At 37.5% G+C, this 24,227-nt stretch overlaps 2 pseudogenes; both read right to left on the reverse strand.

Moving 5' to 3' along the window:
• Positions 1–7,906: 7,906 nt before the first annotated feature.
• LOC149492576 (uncharacterized) lies at positions 7,907–16,943 on the reverse strand (annotated as a pseudogene).
• An 818-nt stretch (positions 16,944–17,761) lies between these two features.
• Positions 17,762–20,962, reverse strand: LOC149492577 (uncharacterized; annotated as a pseudogene).
• Between the last annotated feature and the right edge of the window lie 3,265 nt (positions 20,963–24,227).

Here is a 24,227-nt window from a genome sequence, read left to right on the forward strand (position 1 = left end):
GAGCCCGTTTTATAACATGTGTACCATCCAGAAAAATTTTGTCTGGCTTGGTAGATTTAAAAAGAGAGGAGGGAGAGACCTGGAGGCAATATGTATCCAAATTTCAAAGAATGCGATTCAAGTAGAGGACTTGAATGATGAGGTAGCCATTAGTGCCATGGCAAAAAATAACAGGTACAAAAGATTGTTTGAAAGTTTGAGTATAGATTCTCCCCTAACCTTCGTTGAGCTTATGGCGCGAGCCCATAAATACACAAAATTAAATGAAGCCTATGAGGCTCAACAGCACAAATCACCTAGAGAAGAGAGGTATAGACACAAGAGACATCCATATCCAGTGAGGAGACGATCGCCCCGAAGGAGTTCACCTATTCGGCTCCCACGAACTTGTTTTTTTGTTCGAATGCCACACTTAAGAGATGGCAAGCCATAGTAAGATTGAGAATTTACCCCTTTGAATAGACCACGCTTGGAAATATTATCTTGGGTAAGAGAACATGACGATCAAATTCAGTTCTATTATCCTAGAAAGATAAAGGAGGATACCTCGAGCCATTGAAATAAGAGCAAGTATTGTGAGTTCCATAGGGATGTAGGCTATGAGACCGAGTCATGTTGGCAATTGAAGAAAGAGATAGAACACCTTATACAAAAAGACAAACTAAAGAAATTTATTGGAAGAGCGCGAAGGTCAAGTGAACAGAAGGACAAGCAGGCGAAAGAATGTCACACCCTAGGTACAATCCACACCATATTCGGTGGCTCCTAGGGGAGTGATAGCAATTCAACGAGAAAAAGGAGAGCCAGGGAGATCTATTCCATTTTACCCCAGTAGAAGCCGAGCACTAGGCCGCCCATATCATTCTCTAAAGCTAATGGTGAGTTTGTACATGCCCACACAATGATACCCTAGTAGTTGAGGGGATTATGGAAAACTTACTAGTAAAAAAAGTGTTGTGGATGAAGGTAGTGCAGTGAACTTGTTGACTATGAAGGTATTCAAAGCTTTAAAACTAGACCAAGTGAGGCTTAAACCCTTCTGAACCCCTTTAGTCGGCCTAGTGGGAAAACTTGTGAAAGTGTTTGGGTCCATAGACATAACCCTAGAGCTCGAAGCCGAAGTCTCGTCGAGTAAACTCAAATTGAAATTTATGGTGGAGGACATTCACTTTCTATACAATACTATATTGGGTAGGCTAGCCCTGTGTGAACTAGAAGCGACCACAGTATTAGATACCTCACCATGAAGTTTTACTCCGATGTGGGCGAGGTCATTGCTATTAGGGGAAACTAGAAGGTAGCTCGAGAAGCATACGTGATAGCACTGAAAGGGTTGCCTCTTGCCCTACCAATCATGTGGATGCTAGAAGGAGAACCACCCACAAAACCAACCCAACACCAACCCTTTGATATTCGTAGACATAATTTAGATTCCAGCCCAACACTTGTGGGCGAGCTAATTATATGGAAAGTGAAACAGGGGAAGAACTTGATGCTGGGTGCCGATCTACCGAGAGAGGAAAATGATAATATTAAGGCAGTTTTAGAAGATAATGTAAAAAGCTTCACTGGCCCACGGAGGACATAGTTGGCATTGATCTTGATACCATATCCCATAAGCTCAGCATTGATCCAAGCTTTAGACCGATAAAACAAAATGCAGAATTATGGCCTAGAAAGATAGCATGTTATAGCAACTAAAATAGAAAAACTTTTGAAAGCAGGGTTTATAAGGGAGGCGAAGTATCTAGAAGGGCTGGGGAACATCATTTTGGTACCGAAATCTAATGGAAAATGGAGCTTTTGAAGTGTATAGCTTTGTGGATGCAGCGACAAGGTATCATCAAATAAGAATAAATGAACTGGACGTGGAAACGATGAGCTTTGTCACTAACACGGGAATCTATTGTTATCAAGTCATGCCGTTAGGACTAAAAAACGCGGTAGCCACGTACCAAAGGTTGGTCAATAGCATGTTTCAAGACTAGATTGGGTGAATCATGGAAATATATATAGATGATATGATAATAAAAAGCATCCGAGCTACTGACCATCTTAGAAACCTACAGGAAGGTTTAAAATCTTGAACAAATTTAATATGAAACACAACCTAGATAAATGCACATTCGGATTAAGGTAGGGAAGCTCCTGGGTTTCATGATCTCACAAAGGGGGAATGAGGTGAACCCTGAAAAGATTAAGGCAATTCTAAAAATGCAGGCACCCACAACATCCATGAAGTCCAATAGTTGAACGGTCGAATTACAGCCTTAGGGCAATTTATTTCCTGCTCGGCCAAGAGGTGTACGCCCTTTTACCTAATCCTAAAATAGCTAAAGGGTTTTCAGTGGGATGACAAATGCCAGCTCACCTTCGAAAAGATTAAGGATTTTTTGTCTTCCACTCCTCTTTTAAGAAGACCCAAAAAAGATGAGCCCCTATACTCGTATTTAGCTGCTACTAAAATTTCATGGCTTCAATATTGATTAGAGAAGAAATTGGCAAACGGTACCATGTTTATTACATTAGCAAAGTCCTCAGGGATTCCAAGTTATGGTATCCAGATATTGAAAAATTAGCGCTCGCCATCCTGACTTCGACGAACCTGTTACGCCACTACTTCTAATCTCACACTATAATTGTCCGAACTAACCACCCCCTCAAAAAGATCCTGCATCAAGCTGAAACTTCTAGGAGATTGTTGGAATGGTCGATCAAATTAGGAGAGTTTGATATCAGGTATGCTCCTCGTACCACAATCACTGCGTCGGTACTTTCAGACTTTATGGCCGAGTTTTCTAGCGAAGATGAGAAGGGTGAACTTGAAGCCAAACTATCATGCCCCAATTCTAGTACTTGGCAGTTGCACATAAATGGGGCCTTAGGGAGCTTGGGGGCGGCAGCAGGGGTGGTCCTACAAGGGCCACGAAACATAAAAATATAGTATGTCATGCACTTGAACTTTGCGAAAACTAACAACGGTGACAAATATGAAAGCTTAGTTACAGGGCTTAAGCTGGCCCTCGAGGTATGAACTCTAGTTCTCCATATTTCCTAGACTCACAACTGGTAGTTAAACAAATTATAGGCAAATTCACCACCAAGGAGCCGAACCTAATCATGTACCATTCCACAGCTTTGTCTCTCGTACACAAATTAGAGGAAGAGGGCTGTGTTTGAAAGGTGACATAAATAGAACGGGTGAACAATAAGGAAGCAAATGCCATAGTCAAAGCGGCAGCTCGAGAAGATGAGTTGCCAAGAGAGGTGACAATCGAACACCAAACTTGCCCGAGCTATGATACGAGAGAAATCCTGGTATCCTAACTTGACAGCAATTGGATGCATTCGATCATTGATCTCTTACAGAATGATGTTCGGCAAAGTGATAAATAAGAGGTGCTTAAAATCTGTAGGAAAGTGGTAAACTACGCAATAGAAAATGGAGAGCACTATAAGAGATCAAAATCACACCCTTGGGCGAAGTGTGTAACTAAAGAAGAGGGTAATTATATTATAAGGGAGACCTATGAGGGTGTCTGTGGGGCACATGCGGGCTCATATGCTATACTTAGAAAGATTCTGCCATTGGGATACTACTGGCCAACAATGAAGAAAGATGTTCGCCAACATGTTTGCCATTGTAATGCTTGCCAAAAATATGACCAGGTTCCTAGAAAGCCCTCCTCAGAACCACAACCTTTAGGCTCAGCCTGACCTTTTGCTCAATGGGGGATAGACATTCTAGGGTCTTTTCCTATAACAACCAGGCAAAGGAAGTTTGTGGTAGTCGCCATTGATCACTTCTCCAAATGGGTAGAAGCTGAAACCCTAAGCACCATTACCCCAGCTCGGGTTATTATTTTTTTTAAGAACAATATGATATTCAGGTATGGCGTGCCCTACAAGATTATTTTCAAGAACAATATGATATTTAGGTATGGCGTGCCCCACAAGATTATTATTGACAATGAAAAGCAATTTGATTCAGGAGCCTTCAGGTCTTTGTGAAGACTAGCATATCAAACTCCAATTTACATCATTAGGTCACCTGTAAACCAATGGCCTTACTAAAGTCACCAATAGAACTATTGTGCAAGGCTTAAAGAAGAGGTTGGATGGAGAAAAGGCTAACTGGGCAGATGAACTAAACAATGTACTGTGGGCTTATAGAACTATTCTTTAGCAAGCAATAGGGCAAACCCCTTTCTCCTTAATGTACAAGATGAAAGCAGTAGTGCCAGTAGAAATAGGCATATCCAGCAAAAAAATAAGAGAGTAAGAGGAGCTCAGTAGCAATGAAAGCCTAAAGATCAACTTAGACTTAGCAGAAGAATTTAGAAGCGACGCAGCAGTTTGCGCTGAAGCACACAAGTAGAGGGTGTGGAGATACTTCAACAGGAAAGTTCAAAACAGGCAATTTAGAGAAGGAGACAAAGTGTGGCGGAAGGCAGAAATCACCAAAGGCTTGGCAAGTGTAGGCAAATTAAGGCAAAACTAGGAAGGTCCTTATAAGTTTTAAAGTAGTTGGGCCCGAGAACATACAAGCTGAGGAAGATTGAAGGAGCCAAACTACCTCGGACATGGAATGCTGATAATCTAAAAAAGACATATTGTATATCCACTCAGTAATATATAAAGTAGTTTTATATTTAAATAACAATAAGGCCTCAGGTTTTTTTTCACTCAATTTATCATGCCCTTTAAAGATACAAGGGGCATGATGCAGTGAGTTTTTCCTTAAGGATCTTACTTTAAATGTTCTTCTGTTTGGCTCGAATATACCTAGTTCCACCATCTCGGAACTCTTGATAACCTGTTTAAATGTTCTTCTATTTAGCAGCTTGTTTTTTCATTACCTTGGCCATCTTGGAACTCTTGGTCTTCTTAGGGGCCATGCCTATACAAATGTAAGAAAGGAAAATTAAAAAATGTCAATGTAAAGGATTAAAAGGTAATACGACTAAGGACAAAATTTACCAATGAGGGATGGGCTCGGCCTTAAAGGCCCACTAGGAGAACATACTGGATAACCCACGGTTATCACCTGCCTTAGGTTAATAGCAGCTAGTCCCCTAGCCTTTATTAAGTCCACACAAACACGATCATAAGGGGTGGGCGAGGTCGGTAGATGGCGAAGGGGATCGTTAGACCACTAGTTCGGCACTCCGAATCTTCCTGACCGTTTAAAAATGAAAAATTTAGATTTCCAGTTCTTTAGGGACGAAATCTTAGAATTCTTAGAAAAGACATTGCAATCTTTCTTTGCCTAAAGGAAACAATGATCTTCGTTAGGGGAAACGGAGAAGTGATAAAACTCCCGAACTGCCCGAGCTGTTAAAGTGTATCCATCTTAGCAATCTAGGGCAACTATGGCGCATAAGAACCTCAAGCCATTGGGGTGCAGTTGACTAATGGTGATATTATATTCATAACAGTCTTAAAGATTCAGACGAAGGAGACCTAACCCCATATCGAAAACTTTCTTCATACATCATAATAGAGTCTTCATCTAATTGCTCGGTCACCCTCATGTTCCTTGAAGGCCTAATCAATTTATACTCTTGCGCAATATTGTACATAAAACATATATCCAATAGCTCGCCCTCTTCAATATCAGAGCAAACGTCGATGATCCTAACATTCTCTGTAACATCCCTTCCCGGTCCACCCGTAAACCCGAATGAACCGAACCGAGACGTTACAAACTGGTTGACTGTATGGCCTGACATGCTGAAGTCATAATGTATATTGAATATAATATCATGCTGATGTTGTATACAAAAATAATGTAATTTATATTTACATTAACATGATACTAGTGTCAAAATGAAATGGGCCCAACTGAGTGCCCTGTACATGCCATAAAAAGGGTAGACAAAGATACATATCCAAATGAGTAGCTACCCTGAAGACTGAGTCTTCTACAGATGAACTGCAGCAGTTGTAAGCTGACTCTCTATAGTCCAAACTCAAAACCTGCGAGTTAAACAGGTAACTCGCTGAGCAAATAAAGCTCAGTGGATATCTCAACATATAAGGAAACAATTAAACACATACATGTATAGAAAGAACCATGTAAACACATATGGCACATATAAGCACACACATCATGATACTTTCATGATACCTTGATTATCTTTTGTACTGTTTATAATACTGTATAATTCATGAAATGTTATGTCAAGATATCGGTATGGCTCCATAAGGTTATAGTGAAACCGAAGTGATAAGAAAAACTGTATGAAACTGGATGAATACTGTATGCTTGGCTGCTATGGCCCATATATAATCATATCCACTCAACGGCCTGTAGCCGGAGTATCAAACTGTATGAGGTGCAGATCTGCTATCCTATGTCGCGACATAGCCTTATCTACATGGTTTCTACCTAACCTCAATGGAGCATAATGTTGGTATGTCAATAATATAACACAACATCGTATTAATAGTTCATAACTTCATAATTCATAATGTATATTTGATTTCACATCATTTGCATGCTTGAATGTTGTTTTGATACATGTTCAAATGTTGTATTTGATGTTAAAATGATTGGAGGCATATAAGTGAAGCAAAGGAATACAATTGCATTGAAAAAGAAGTCCAAAAATGCATGAAAACACAAGTCGCGAGCGCGCCTTGCAAAGTCGCGAGCGCGTAAAGCACCAGATGAGAGACAGTGAGTTATCAGGCACAAGTCGCGAGCGCGTACTTGAAAGTCGCGAGCGCGAGAAGTGCCAAATGAGAGACAGTGAGTTCTCAGGCCAAATTCGCGAGCGCGCGATAAAGGTCGCGATCGCTTACAGGCCAGGGGCCAAGTACGCGAGCGCGTACTTCAAAGTCGCGAGCGCGAGAAGTGCCAAATGAAAGTCAGAGAGTTTGCGTGCACAAGTCGCGAGCGCATACTTGAAAGTCGCGACCGAGAGATGTGCCAAATGAGAGTCAGAGAGTTTCAGGTGAAAGTCGCGAGCACGTAGTTCAAATTCGCGAGCGCGAGAAGGCAACGCAAACTCGTCATGCAATTCGCGTGCGCGCTTCCAGCCTGCACTATCTGTACTCTTTTGGTCATATCTCTCAATATACAACTCCAATTTGAATGATTCAAAAACCCATGTAAAGCTAACACATAGAGAAACAATTAACTCTTCTATGACATTTCCTAATTCCTTTATTAAATGGGGTCAAAATCAAGATGAAGTTACTGGTAAAATTTCCAGCAAACTTGTTTCAACATAACTCACTATTTACTTCATTTATTCAATACTTCCCCTGTTTTCCCCTGTTTTCTCACCATTACCAGTCCTTCCACTCAACATAAAGCAAGATTGTCTCAATAGCAACACACCACACAAATCTCATACAAAGAAAATGAAAAATAACAAGAGATATCAAACCTTTACTCCAAAAGCTTGAGCTCCTCTTTAGCTTCTTTTTTTCTACACTCTTAGAACTCCCTTCACCTATAAATAAGAATTCTTATGAATTCTAAAACAATAGCACCAAATGTTTCAATTATGAACTTCAAGAAGGTTTACTTACTTGGATAGAAGAAAAATTGAAGTTAAGGCTTAACTACCATGAAAATTGAAAGGAAGGTGGAAGAGGAAAGGAAGAAAATGAAGAAGATGAAGATAAACATGAAAATGGGAAAGTGAAAATGAGTATACATGGGTAGGCTATCAAAAATCAAAGGATTTTGTAAAACTTCCTAAATGGTACCTCAATTATAAACAGGCTACAACTTAATACCCAAGCTCAATCTTTTAATGCAAATCAATCCTCACCCACATGCTTGATCTTTTTCTCTCACTCAAGTAACTCCACTTAATAACCCATTCTACCCCAACCGGGTTTGGTTCAACTCGACTCAACTCGACTACTCAACTCTATGCTAAGACTCGACTTAGTAGGATGTCACATTCTCCTTTCTATCTTTAACCTCCCCCACCCTTGAGTCTATATCCTTAAAGTTCTCATCTCCGGATTGATCATGTAATACTTGAGCATCCTCGTCCCCAGAGGAACCCATGATTCCAGCTAATGAAAAAAAGGAAAGAAGAAGATATAAAAAACTTACTTGAAAGTTAGAGAGAGAAGGAGTTCTAGAGAGAGACGCTCTGGTAGTTGAGAAATGAAAAGTGAAACAAATGAAGGAGATAGAGGCCTTATATAGGCCAGGCAAGGCACTGAAGAGTTCCCTCATTAAATGAAGCGACTCTTCGGGTGCCCTTACTCCAAGACTAATGCCTCATTCTCATTGAAAATAAAAGCCTTTATAAAGCAATGCAATAAAAACCTAATATAACTAAAATAAAATAATAATAATAATAATAATAATAACAGACAGTATAAAGACATAAGCACTACATTTGGACATAAAATGACCAAATAAATTAAGGGGGGATTACTGTTAAAATATAATAATAAAATATATTAAAATAATAATATTAGACTCCTAAATAACTCAAATTAACAAATAATATAGGAGTCATAATTCTAATCCTAACACAACTGCCCCAAATCCAGTATATATACTCCAAATTTACCCTAAGGATGGGTTAATTCACAATTTACTACACCTCAATTTTTGAGAGCTTGACACTAATAAAAATAAAAAAGTATTAAGTGTTTAAACAAGTAGACCATTTTCTTAAGATTAGTTTGAAAATATGAATTTTTAAGTAAAATATAGCAAATACAATTAGATATAAGTATAAGTAGTTGTAATTTCGCGTTCGTGTGAGAACATTTATATATTATTTAAATAATTATTATTATTAATTAAATTTTTATTTTAAAATTTTTTATTTCATATTTAAATTGTAATATCCGCACCAGATGAGGTGCTAGCTTGAGATGTTAGTTTACTTTAGGCAAATCTCACATCGGCTAAGCACAAAACGAAAGTGATGTATATAATAATGGACAAGCCTTAGACTAGCAAGTGACCTTTTGGGTTATGAGTTGGTCCTAATACAGGAACAAATCCGTGCAAGCTTGAGTGAGCTCGGCCCAAAGCGGACAATATCTTGCTAGGCCTAGGATAAAAATTTTAACGTACATTGAATTGATATTGTGAGTGAAATATAAGACATTTCAAGCCTAACAATATTTTCGTTATGTTAATTTTGACATTTTTTATTTTTTTTCAAGAATTAAAGAAATGATTAAATCAATTGAATTCTAGAAAAAATTAGAATAATTGATTAAATAACTTCAATTAATCTTTTGTAATTAAGAGAGATAAAGTGTGATAGAGATTTCTATACAAAGTTAAAGTTGGAATAAAATGATAAATGTTACCTTTATTCTCTAAAAGTATAATTGTCACAACCCGTCTCCAAGAGCCGGATCGGCACTAGAGCTTGGGTGGGCTTAAGGCTTCCGAGGCCCGTAGTAAGCCTATATTAGTTAAACCCGTATTCTAATCATAGTCATGGCTTCAGGCCCATTAACTATATTCCATAGATGTATCAAAATACAATTCACATAATTAATATGTGTACCCCTATTATTCAATTACAACTCATTTGGAATACAATCGCGGAACTCCACATTTTACAGTCCTTTACATTTACATACTTAATACAACTATTAATAATTTTCTATATTTGTATTTCAATTCGGTTGGATCTAAAGGGGTTCTTCTTTTTTCCTATTACCTGAAAACAAATAAGGAGGCAGGGATGAGTGCCAAACTCAATGGGTAGGGTTAGATAACCCTCCCACCCCACACAATCACACAAATGCATAAATAAATCAATCTAGTCATTCGACTAGTTATATGATCTTGCAGTCAATCACACAAATGACAAAAAATAGCAATTATAAGTATTAACACCTTAACAGAATTACATCAAGTGGAAATTGGTCTGTGGCATCACTGAAACCCCCGACGAGCCGTCCTCCCACATGGGCCGGCCTCTCAAATGTGTGCACCAAGGAACCGATCCCCCATACATGGCCGACCGATCTAATCCTCACTTGAACATCTCTCTCATTTTTTTTACACCTTCTTTTCTTTTTCATACCAACAGGAGGCCACCCTGTGGTTTTCCATATCATATATCATTAGATGCACACGTGGGCACCGATCTCCCTATACATGGCCGATGGTATCAAAGACAGCCCTCACAAGCCCGTGGTGACCCACTTCATCCTAGTTCCACACAAGCAAAGCATACATGAAGCACATCACAACTAATCAAACCATTTCCAATAGCAACAATTAAAGCAACACAAAATAACAATTTAATAAGTAATGCATGTTTAGCATTTAGCCATGTATGCATGGATACAAATGCAGGTGGATAATGCGAATTATCTAACACTACTCACAGATCTTCATTTAGCCGTCGGTCGCTATACACGTTGGCCGAAAAATCGAATCTTCACCAAAATTTACAAACAATACATCATTTTATTTGTTTCGATGAGAGGATCAATAATATGTGATCAAATGAAGGTGGGTGCGAAGCATTTGGCTGAAAATCGACCTAGTATGTTCGGTGGTCACCGCTTTAGGTTTTCTGATTCTGGCCACCATACTGAACACCGAAACAGTCAAATGAAAGAGAGAGAGGAGAGGAATCAATCGACACTTACCTCGAAGCCTTAAGTCACCAGAAATAACGTGAATGGCAGAAAAAGTTGCTGCGATGGTGCCGAATCATTTCAATCGAGTTTCCTCTCGATTCGAGCTCAAATCGTGCAAACCAAGGCTTGAATCAAACTCCTTACGATGAGTAGATGATTTTAGAGCCCTCAATCACCAGAAACAATGGCCGTTTGGCCGAAAAACAGGAAGGGGAGGGAGAGGGGGCTATCGGCGTCGGGGAGAGGGGAAAGAGTCTTTATTGGCTTTCTCTCTCCTCATTTGATTGGTTTATAGCTTGGTTGGGTTCAACTCAAATGGGTCTGGTTTGATTAATGGAAACTTTTAGGTTCTCATTTTATCTCTACTGGTTTGATTTATTTTAATTGATTTCGTCAAATTTTATACCTTTCTTCAATTTATTTAGCAATAGTTGCATTGTAATAGGATTAGAGTTTAGGATCATCAAGTTAACTAGTGGATATAATTTTAATTATTATTATTTTAACTGATTTAATATTTAACGACCAATTTTAATTCTTAAGAAGTTTAGAATGTTCTCGACTAGGAGTTCCGATAAATTTATTTTGGGCCGAGCTCAACTCTGCAAACTTAGACTCGGATTGGAATTGCTCGGTATTTGTAGTCCATACAGTCAAAAATCTAGATTTTTGATTTACTAACAATTCAAAAGTTTTGAAAATAAAATTACAGGGTGTTTCAATCTCCTCCCTTAAGACAATTCGTCCTCGAATTGAAATCTAATAAGAAAGAACAGGAACAGACACATAGTTGATTTCAGGATTATAATAGGAGATACTTCAGATGCAGAAGAGATAGCTTAGGAGTAAAAAATATAGACCGAGCGAAGGGAGGAGGTGTGGTATTCTAATTGTTTTTCTATCACCAACCATCATGTTTCTCTTCTACGGAAGCTACCTCTAATGATCTTGAGAGGTCAATTACACTTCAAATCAATCGTTCTAAAATAATTTTTCTTTGACTAATTTAGTCTACAAGGCTTTTTATTTAACACATACCTTCTATCCCAATAGCTTCCTAAGACCTCATTTACATTTCCCCTTTAACTTAAAAAAAAAAAATCCTATTGCCATTGTATGATTTATCCACCCATATCGACTTATTTCCATATCCTAACTTCCAAGTTACATCAGTATAAGCTATTAATTCATCTATTCAGCCTTGCCATCTATAGTTTCTCAGGTTAGCACAATTCCACCTTGTGTTATTATCTAAACCTCGACTTAGGTTAGGCCTTTCCTCCTTTAGTCAGCATGTCGAATCTTATCAATTATCTCAGGATTCATTTTACTAGATTCTTCTTTTCTTTCGTTATCCACCACATCAAATTTTGGCATATCGGTCCTTCTTGATTAATATTGCTAGATTCTTTCTGCTTAACTCATATCAACTAATTACTGCAAATTTTACTAACCTAATAACTATTCTCAAATTTTCCCTTGAAAGTTCAATTACTTTATATACAACTTATGGACTGTTTACCTTTATTACTATTACCATTTTAAGATGGCTTCCTAATCAGTTCAAGTCACAAGTGTTGTCTCATTGAAGGATCAACTTCTAATTTCCCCCTTTTTTTATCAACAATCATCATATAAGGGTATCAATTTATTAATTTGATATTTATTGAAGGGCTCGAGAGAAATTAATTGCCACAAGTTTAAGTCTTATATTATTAACATACTTATTAACTCCAAAGTGTCCCTTAAAATTGAATAATTCTCTTATAATCTGGTAAACTACCCGAAAGTTTAAATTCAATTATCAATTTCCTCTAGTTTTGATTTGATACAATTTACTATAGTCTATAAGGCATAGTACTAAAAGCTTCAGTTCTTAGTATGTATGTCTCTAAGTTTTACTAATATTGCATCTCTTATCCCTAAGAAAATTCCTATTTCAATAGATACATTCATAATAATAGTCTACAACACTAGCTATTTCATAATAGGAATTTCATTAAATGGGTCTACTAACTAAGGGTTTTGAGCAATTTAAGAGTTCTCATTAATTTTTCCAACATACATTATTCCACTGATATGAATCATTGGATTGATCATTTAATCAAAAATTCGACTAATGCTTAGTCTTGACTTCTGAGTTGACAACCACAGTCTATGTAGACCACTTAAAGAGTCTATGGGTAACTGACTATTCAAAAATTTTCAAAATAATTTTCCCTTTCCACTTTTAAAAACTTTGGCAAGTTACACATATATAACTTTGAAATCCTTTTTACAGAAATTTACATTTAACTTTTATTTCACTTTAAGGCCAATATCAATGGTGGTATAAAATATTTTCATGAAGTTTGGAAATCAATACGCATTGTATGTTCTAAAACCTTTTGGTATTTAACAAAAATGAATTGTCTATCTCCATAAGGACAATCCTTAAGTCATCTAGTTCAGAGTCTACTATCACATATTTCGGCCAGTAATGATTCTCTTAAACCAGGAACATTCTAATCTCCATTATTACTGTTCCATTCACTATCACTATCCACCAAGTAAAATGGTTCACATTTTTAAAATTTTCCAATTTCTTCTCCTAAGCATAATTCTTACATTTAATCTTTACTTCTTTCTTGATTTGTTTCTAACTATTTATTCTAGTATTTCATAACAGATAACTTAATTGACTATATAATCGCCATTGCCATTTACACTATTTAACATCCACTAGTCTTATCCAAGTTCTTTAGATCCTTGATTCATATTAAATCCTTCATTTATCCTTCATGTCCCATTAGTGTACCCAACCTCATTTGAGTCTTGTCTTTAAAAGAGTTTAGATGGTGTAACACCCGCCGCCCGATCCCGAAAGACCCGACGGTGGATCCCACATTCGGTGCCGGAGGCACCGTCCTAACCTACATATAAATCAAACAATCATATTATGAATTTGAAGTGACTTAGTATTCACAAGTTTAGCAAGTAATAGTATTCTGTTTTGAAAATGATTTGGGAGAATCCTACAGAAAAACTGCAAGAGTTTCCCCTAAAAATAGAAGTTGCCAAACATATGAATACAAAGCACTCCCAAATTCAAACTCCAAACCCCATCAAACTCCAATAACAACACAATAGCACTTCTATAATTTCATAACTCCATAGTTCCTCAATAACATTATAATATTCATCACTTCAATACATTCATTTAAATATATCAACTTCTAATGTTCTAACCATTAAATAAGTCCAAGTTTATCTCCCAATATATATACATCAAAATAATTTACAATAACATGCTTAAGTTATAAATGAAATAATACAGTCTCCAAAAATGTAATACTTATACATGCCATAATTTTTTAGTTACATAAAATACTAATCAACTACCAAAAGGTCTCTTCAACTCTGATGCTACTCTTCAGGTCTTTAAGCAGCAAGCACAATCTCCAACCTGCGCGTGATAAAATCAACGCGCTGAGTATAAAACTCAGTGGTGCTCATAAAACACAACAAACCAATGTTGTGATGACAACATACTTAAAAACAATCATTTATATACATAAAATCATTAAATTTGAACATGCAGTACATATGCACACCAACACATCATGCTTTAGAAATTCATTTGATATCATAAATAAGTTATGGTAAATTAAGAGTTATTAACATAATGTGATCTCATTTATTTCACTTCCTTAAAAATATTGTATAAGGGCTCACATACACTTAGGAGAAAAAGAAGCAGATAAGTTTTCATAGCTTATTCATAATGCCCTTAGGTCGCCAACCTTTTCATAACATATAGAGCGCGTCCGCCCTAACATAAGACACCCACGTGCCTAGCATATGATCATAGCTTCTTATCATAATGGCATCAAATGCCGAGCATGCTCATCATACATATAAAATCAAATCACGCATCAAATTCACACCAAGTATATTAGAGCCCAAAAACATTTCTCATAAAATTCATTTTCTTTAGTCTTCTCATAATAAAATCTTAATTTAAACTTAAGTAATTCATAAAAATTCTCATACTTAAACAAAATGACTTAACATAGAAAATTTCCAGCATAAAAATAACATGGACCTTTGCTGTGTTTTTAAAACATAACCGGAGCTATGGATCTCCAAATTAAATGAAATTAGAGTCGTTAGAAAGCTAAGACAAAATCCTACAAATGTTATGAAGGGATTACAGCCCAGATCAATATGGAAGATAACAAAACAAAGCTAGGAACACAGACTGACAGACCAGACCTGATTCAGCAGAACCAAGTCCATTGTTTCTTGAATTCCTACTAAACCCCACACTCAAATTAGACCAATCCAGAACGTGAGAATTCTCAAGACACAGGGAAACAACTTTTATGAAGAACGCAGAACCTAATCTTGTCATTATAGTGGTCAAAATGGGCACTAAAGTCAGTGATGCATGTGGCCCGACACAAACAGAGTCAGTTTGGGTGTTTCAGCCATAAGTTGAGTTATATATCTCCAAATTGGACACAAGAGGATGGGTTGGAAAGCTAAGAGATAGACCTACAACTTTTATGAAGGACTCAGACACAGATGGAAATTAGAAAGGATTGAAAAATGGTCCTCAATCTCACTCAAAATCACGTTTTTCCCAAATTCAGTTTACTTTAGCCATGAAAGGAACATGAACCACAAAGATACAAGGTAGCAATGTCTACCACAACATAAAAACTCATCAAACGTCATCCAAGAGCATGTAATGGCAACCAAAATTCAACAAACCAATCATTTCATACAAAATCTCAAAATATACACATAATAGCATAAAGGCACAAAATCAAAATTTGAGTAAGGTAAGTGTGTTTATGAACACTAACCTTCAAAACAAGCTTTAACAAGCTTTAATCAAAGCTTCTCAAGCTTTGGTCTTGCCTTTATCCTTATTAGAAGGCTCTCCACCCTCTACATGGAAGAAACTCAAAATCAAACAAAGAAAACAAAGAAAAGAAGTAATTGGAGCATGATTAAGCATGTATATGCTAAAAGACAACTCTAAATCCAAAAATAATTCACTTATCATAAAATCACTTACTTGACCCAAGTAGGAAAATCACCAAATTCCTTGAAATTAGTCACCAAAGATTACTTCTCTAGCTTCACTCTCTAAGATTTATGCCTTAAATCAAGTTGGATGGGTGTTTACTAAGTAGGAATTGAAGAAAATGAAGAAGAAGAAGAAGAAGAAGAAGGAGAAGAAGGAAACGTGTATGGAGAAGAATAAGGCAAAAGTTGGTGCTCAATAATTGATAGTTGCTTTATTAAAGCAACTAAGGGGGTATTTTGGTCTTCTCTCCAAATATTCTCCAATTAAATTCCTTCACAATATTATTTATCTCCACAAAAGTCTTTAATTTATTCCATAAAAATAATTCCTCAATTTTCCTCCATAAAAAAAATAATTGCTCAAATTTCCTTACTTAATATAACACCATAATTCACTATTCACTAAGTATCTAAATTCTCCAAAAATATTCCTTACTTACTTTCTACCCATAAAAACCATGCATACATGCTCCAAAAATGTTAAATAAAATATAAAACATAAATAGTAATTTTTCGGACAAAAAATAATACCAACTTCCGGACTGGTGGTACTATTCACAGACCGGTAAACTACTATTAAAACACAGGAAAAAAAATCGGGCGTTACAGTTCTCCCCCCTTAAAGAATTTCGTCCTCGAAATTCACCTGAATTAAACAACTGAGGATGTTGTTGTCTCATAATCTCTTCACTTTCCCAGGTAGCTTCTTCGGTCTTATGGTTTCTCCAAAGAACCTTTACCAATGGAATTCTCTTATTCCTTAGTTCCTTAATTTCCCTAGCAAGTATCCTCACTGGCTCTTCCTCATAAGTTAAATCTGGCTCTATAGTCACAGATTCCACTGATATTACATGTGATGGGTCGGACCGATACCTCCTCAACATAGATACGTGGAAAACATTATGTATCCTATCCAGGTCTGGTGGTAAAGCTAGTCTATAGGCTAATGGACCCACACGCTCAATGATCTCATATGGACCAATGAACCTAGGACTAAGCTTACCCTTTCTTCCAAATCGCAATATCTTTTTCCACGGAGATACCTTAAGGAAAACCTTATCTCCCACTGTATACTCTATATCCTTCCTCTTCAAATCCGCATAAGATTTCTGACGATCGGAAGCTGCTTTCAATCTATCTCTGATAATTCTGACCTTTTCCTCTGTATCCCGAATCAAATCTGGACCTACCATCTTGCCCTCACTCAATTATGACCAACACAGTGGAGTCCTACTTCTCCTACCATATAGTGCTTCAAAAGGGGCCATCTGAATACTCGACTGATAACTGTTATTGTAGGCAAATTCTACAAGTCGAATGTACTTCTCCCAACTGCCCTCAAACTCAATAGCACAAGCTCTTAACATATCCTCCAAAATCTGAATAACCCGCTCTGACTGACCATCTGTCTGAGGATGAAAAGCTGTGCTGAAATTCAACTTAGTACCCAGGGCCTCATGTAGCTTCTTCCAAAATCTAGAAGTAAATCTCGGATCTCTATCTGAAATGATGGAGGAAGGAACCCCATGTAATCTCACTATCTCATCTATATACAGCTCTACATATTGCTCCATGGTGAAGTCGGTCCTAACAGGAAGAAAGTGTGCTGACTTAGTTAATCTGTCAACTATTACCCATACAGAATCTTTCTTTTTAGGAGTTAAAGGCAATCCAGTCACAAAATCCATAGTAACCTTATCCCATTTCCACTCTGGAATAGAATTAGGGTGTAACAAACCAGAAGGAAACTGATGCTCTGCTTTCACTTGCTGGCACGTCAAACACCTCGACACATAATCTGTGATATCCCTCTTCATCGCCGGCCACCAATACTGTGATTTCAAATCCTGATACATCTTATTACTGCCAGGATGCATAGCATAGGGACTATTATGAGCTTCCTTTAAGATACTCTTCCTCAGCTCTGAAATTTTAGGCACACAAATCCGATCCCCAAAGTACAAGCAGTCGTCATCTTTAATCATAAATCTCTTTTTCCTTCCATCTCTGACTAGGTCTTTCCATAAGGCAATTGTCTCATCATCCTTCTGTGCATCTCGAATCTGCTGAAGTAGACTAGGTCTAATCATAAGCTCTGCCACGAGTGCACCATTACTAGCTACAGATAATCGAGTATTCATAGCACGTAAAGCAACCAAGGACTTCCTACTAAGTGCATTTGCTACCACATTAGCTTTACCCGGATGGTAATCAATGGTGAAGTCATAGTCCTTAAGTAGCTCTAACCATCTGTGCTGTCTCAGATTAAGCTCCTTTTGAGTAAGCAGATACTTGAGACTCTTATGATTCGTATACAGATGACATTTCTCACCATACAAGTAATGCCTCCAAATCTTCAAAGCGAAGACTATAGCTGCTAACTCCAAATCATGCGTAGGGTAGTTCTTCTCGTGTGGTTTAAGCTGTCTAGAACCATAAGCAACTACCTTGCCCTCCTGCATAAGCACACAACCCAATCCATTATGTGAAGCATCACTATACACATCATACGGTTTACCCGAAACTGGCTGTGTCAACACTGGAGCCTCAGTAAGCATCATCTTAAGCTTCGCAAAACTATTCTGACATTTATCATTCCACTCGAATCTGACATCTTTTTGAAGAAGCCTAGTCAAAGGAGCCGCAATGAAAGAAAATCCCTTGACAAATCTTCTATAATAACCAGCCAATCCTAAGAAACTCCGAATTTCTGTCACATTCTTAGGTGGCTTCCATTCAAGCACTGCCTCTATCTTCTTCGGATTAACTCTAATACCCTCAACAGAAATAATGTGACCCAAGAAAGCAATCTCAGACAACCAGAATTCACACTTACTCAGCTTAGCATACAACTGTCTCTCTCTCAATATCTGAAGTACAATTCTCAAATGGTGATCGTGATCCTCTCTAGTCCGAGAATCTACCAAGATGTCGTCAATGAACACAACCACAAACTGATCTAAGTAAGGATGAAAGATCCGGTTCATCAAATCCATGAACACTGCAGGAGCATTAGTCAAACCAAACGGCATTACCAAGAACTCATAGTGACCGTAGCGTGTCCTGAAAGCAGTCTTAGGTACATCTGATGCCTTCACCCTTAGCTGATGATAACCTGATCTCAAATCTATCTTCGAGAATACACTAGCTCCTCTCAACTGATCAAACAAATCATCTATCCGAGGCAATGGATATCGATTCTTCACAGTAACTTTGTTAAGTTGTCTGTAATCAATACACAATCTAAGTGATCCATCCTTCTTCTTTACAAACAATACTGGAGCACCCCACGGAGATACACTAGGACGAATAAACCCCTTATCAAGCAATTCCTAAATCTGTATCTTCAACTCTTTCAACTCAGCAGGCGCCATCTGATATGGAGCAATGGATATCGGTGCAGTACCAGGCATAACCTCAATACCAAATTCAACCTCTCTCTCAGGAGGTAAACCAGGCAACTCCTCTGGAAACACATCCGGAAAATCACATACTGTGGGTATATCATGGACACTAGGAGATTCTGACTCTGGAGCAAGTACACAGGCTAAGTAGGCCTCACAACCATGTTGGATCAATCTTCTAGCAGTAGAAGCAGAAATAACATTAGAGAGGTAATCCGACCTCTCACCCACAACTACAATCTCCTCACCAGATGAAGTCTGGAGTGTAATCCTCTTAAGTCTACAATCAATCATAACTCCATGTGTAGATAACCAATCCATACCCAAGATCACATCAAACTCCCGGAAAGGCAACTCTATTAGATCTCCCAGAAACACATGGCCATAGATTACCAATGGACAATCTGTATACACCCGATTAACTATGACACTATGACCTAAGGGATTAGTAACCTCAATACTATGCTCTAACATATCAGCATGCATATTACCCAATCTACCCACATGTATGCCTAAATATGAATGAGTATAAGCAGGATCAATCAAAGCATATACAGAAATATCAAAGAGAGAGAATGTACCAATGATAACGTCTGGGGCATCCTGCTCCTCCCTAGTCCGGATAGCATACGCTCTGGCAGGTGCTCTGGACTCAAGTTTTTCCACTATCTCTGAAACTGGCCTCTGACTCCCAGTACCTCCTGTATCACCACGGCCTCTGCCCCTGCCTCTCGAAACATAAGGAGCTGACCTCCCTACCTGAGGAGCTGCACTAGCCAAAGTCATAGGGCAGTCTTGAAGCAAATGCTCTGTAGACCCACATCGAAAGCATGCCCCAGAAAATCTCCTACAAACCCCGGGATGCTTCTTTCCACACTGAGGACATGGCGGAATATCAATCCATGTAGCACCTCCACCACTAGCAACAGATGTGGTCTGTGGAGCTACTCGCCATGAGTACCCTATCCATGTCTCTAAATAGGTCTAGACCAGGTCTGTGATGGACCTCTGTGCCTCTTACTACTAGACTGAGCCCCAGAAGTCTGTCCAGATACCATACCCTGAACCCTCTTTTGTTGACCCTGCTGACTCCGTTGCCTCCTAACCTGCTGCTCATTCCTCACTTCCTCAAGCTCTAAAGCTGCCTTCACTAGGGAAGACAATGATGTATGAGGATGAGCAACCAAATGCATGCGATATTCATCATGCAAGCCTTTCCTGAAGCGCTTGCATCTATCAGACTCAGTAGGAATCATCTCCGTAGCATACCTGCTCAATCGGATGAACTCTCTCTCATATTCAGCCACAGACATTCTGCCCTATTTTAATGCTAAAAACTTTGCTTTACGTTGGTCAATGTAAAGATCCCCAATATATTTCTGTCTGAACTCAGAAAGAAAGAAGTCCCAAGTCCTCTGCTCAACACTAACTGTCCGTGATACAGTATCCCACCACTGGTAAGCTTCCTCTCTCAATAAGGAAGTGGCACAAACCAAACTGTCTACAGGTGAGCACTGCATCTGCTCCAATATCCTCTCCACAGACTGGAGCCAATACTCTGCTGCAAAAGCCACATCATCCTTTCTACCCATAAACTCAACAGCTCCATATTTCCTCAGTTTCTCAATAGGGGGACGAACTGGAACAGGGGCTGGAGCAACTAGAGCCTGGGGAACAGCTCCTGCTGCCTGCCTCAAAGCAGCAACTAACTGCTGAATAAATGTATCCTGATTAGGCCCAGCAGGACCTGCAGCAGCTTGCCCCACCCTCGAGGCGTGCTCTGCATCAGAACCCACAGCACCACTAATGGCATCACCAATAGGAATACCACCAATAGGAGGGACATAACTATCCACCTCCTCATCTGACAGATGTTGAGACATCACTCAACTCCTACAAAGACCAAAAGGTTCGCATCAGAGAGAAGTTCCAAACCAAATCAATATGGCTTGTATTTAACTTAAATTACTCATACTCTCACTTCAAAATAGATAAATGCCTATATATGCATATAGTCCGAGAACCGCCTAAACCTATGCTCTGATACCACTAAATGTAACACCCGCCGCCTGATCCCGAAAGACCCGACGGTGGATGCCACATTCGATGCCGGAGGCACCGTCCTAACCTACATATAAATCAAACAATCATATTATGAATTTGAAGTGACTTAGTATTCACAAGTTTAGCAAGTAATAGTATTCTGTTTTGAAAATGATTTGGGAGAATCCTACAGAAAAACTGCAAGAGTTTCCCCTAAAAATAGAAGTTGCCAAACATATGAATACAAAGCACTCCCAAATTCAAACTCCAAACCCCATCAAACTCCAATAACAACACAATAGCACTTCTATAATTTCATAACTCCATAGTTCCTCAATAACATTATAATATTCATCACTTCAATACATTCATTTAAATATATCAACTTCTAATGTTCTAACCATTAAATAAGTCCAAGTTTATCTCCCAATATATATACATCAAAATAATTTACAATAACATGCTTAAGTTATAAATGAAATAATACAGTCTCCAAAAATGTAATACTTATACATGCCATAATTTTTTAGTTACATAAAATACTAATCAACTACCAAAAGGTCTCTTCAACTCTGATGCTACTCTTCAGGTCTTTAAGCAGCAAGCACAATCTCCAACCTGCGCGTGATAAAATCAACGCGCTGAGTATAAAACTCAGTGGTGCTCATAAAACACAACAAACCAATGTTGTGATGACAACATACTTAAAAACAATCATTTATATACATAAAATCATTAAATTTGAACATGCAGTACATATGCACACCAACACATCATGCTTTAGAAATTCATTTGATATCATAAATAAGTTATGGTAAATTAAGAGTTATTAACATAATGTGATCTCATTTATTTCACTTCCTTAAAAATATTGTATAAGGGCTCACATACACTTAGGAGAAAAAGAAGCAGATAAGTTTTCATAGCTTATTCATAATGCCCTTAGGTCGCCAACCTTTTCATAACATATAGAGCGCGTCCGCCCTAACATAAGACACCCACGTGCCTAGCATATGATCATAGCTTCTTATCATAATGGCATCAAATGCCGAGCATGCTCATCATACATATAAAATCAAATCATGCATCAAATTCACACCAAGTATATTAGAGCCCAAAAACATTTCTCATAAAATTCATTTTCTTTAGTCTTCTCATAATAAAAACTTAATTTAAACTTAAGTAATTCATAAAATTCTCATACTTAAACAAAATGACTTAACATAGAAAATTTCCAGCATAAAAATAACATGGACCTTTGCTGTGTTTTTAAAACATAACCGGAGCTATGGGTCTCCAAATTAAATGAAATTAGAGTCGTTAGAAAGCTAAGACAAAATCCTACAAATGTTATGAAGGGATCACAGCCCAGATCAATATGGAAGATAACAAAACAAAGCTAGGAACACAGACTGACAGACCAGACCTGATTCAGCAGAACCAAGTCCATTGTTTCTTGAATTCCTACTAAACCCCACACTCAAATTAAACCAATCCAGAACGTGCGAATTCTCAAGACATAGGGCAACAACTTTTATGAAGAACTCAGAACCTAATCTTGTCATTATAGTGGTCAAAATGGGCACTAAAGTCAGTGATGCATGTGGCCCGACACAAACAGAGTCAGTTTGGGTGTTTCAGCCATAAGTTGAGTTATATATCTCCAAATTGGACACAAGAGGATGGGTTGGAAAGCTAAGAGATAGACCTACAACTTTTATGAAGGACTAAGACACAGATGGAAATTAGAAAGGATTGAAAAATGGTCCTCAATCTCACTCAAAATCACGTTTTTCCCAAATTCAGTTTACTTTAGCCATGAAAGGAACATGAACCACAAAGATACAAGGTAGCAATGTCTACCACAACATAAATACTCATCAAACATCATCCAAGAGCATGTAATGGCAACCAAAATTCAACAAACCAATCATTTCATACAAAATCTCAAAATATACACATAATAGCATAAAGGCACAAAATCAAAATTTGAGTAAGGTAAGTGTGTTTATGAACACTAACCTTCAAAACAAGCTTTAACAAGCTTTAATCAAAGCTTCTCAAGCTTTGGTCTTGCCTTTATCCTTATTAGAAGGCTCTCCACCCTCTACATGGAAGAAACTCAAAATCAAACAAAGAAAACAAAGAAAAGAAGTAATTGGAGCATGATTAAGCATGTATATGCTAAAAGACAACTCTAAATCCAAAAATAATTCACTTATCATAAAATCACTTACTTGACCCCAGTAGGAAAATCACCAAATTCCTTGAAATTAGTCACCAAAGATTACTTCTCTAGCTTCACTCTCTAAGATTTATGCCTTAAATCAAGTTGGATGGGTGTTTACTAAGTAGGAATTGAAGAAAATGAAGAAGAAGAAGAAGAAGAAGAAGAAGAAGGAGAAGAAGGAAACGTGTATGGAGAAGAATAAGGCAAAAGTTGGTGCTCAATAATTGATAGTTGCTTTATTAAAGCAACTAAAGGGGTATTTTGGTCTTCTCTCCAAATATTCTCCAATTAAATTCCTTCAAAATATTATTTATCTCCACAAAAGTCTCTAATTTATTCCATAAAAATAATTCCTCAATTTTCCTCCATAAAAAAAATAATTGCTCAAATTTCCTTACTTAATATAACACCATAATTCACTATTCACTAAGTATCTAAATTCTCCAAAAATATTCTTTACTTACTTTCTATCCATAAAAACCATGCATACATGCTCCAAAAATGTTAAATAAAATATAAAACATAAATAGTAATTTTTCGGACCAAAAATAATACCAACTTCCGGACTGGTGGTACTATTCACAGACCGGTAAACTACTATTAAAACACAGGAAAAAAAATGGGGCGTTACAGATGGTGGGTACATGAATGTATGATATAAAACCATCACTCTAAAAAAAAAAAAAAAAAAAATTAACTCCTTCCTAAGATCATTACTTCTTAAATTTCCTTATTCTAAATTTTCAATCTCTGCTTATTCATTATGAGTTGTCTTTAACCTCTATCCTCTTCCAAATTTCTATTAATTTTTATGGTCTTTAATTAGTACCTTGTTCTAATATTGTACTTAATTCTTTAAAGAAGATCTTATATGA

The sequence above is a fragment of the Jatropha curcas genome, chromosome 11, assembly GCF_041381405.1.
Source record: "Jatropha curcas cultivar XTBG-Jc1 chromosome 11, XTBG_Jcur_1.0, whole genome shotgun sequence".
In the NCBI taxonomy this organism is placed as follows: Eukaryota; Viridiplantae; Streptophyta; class Magnoliopsida; order Malpighiales; family Euphorbiaceae; genus Jatropha; species Jatropha curcas.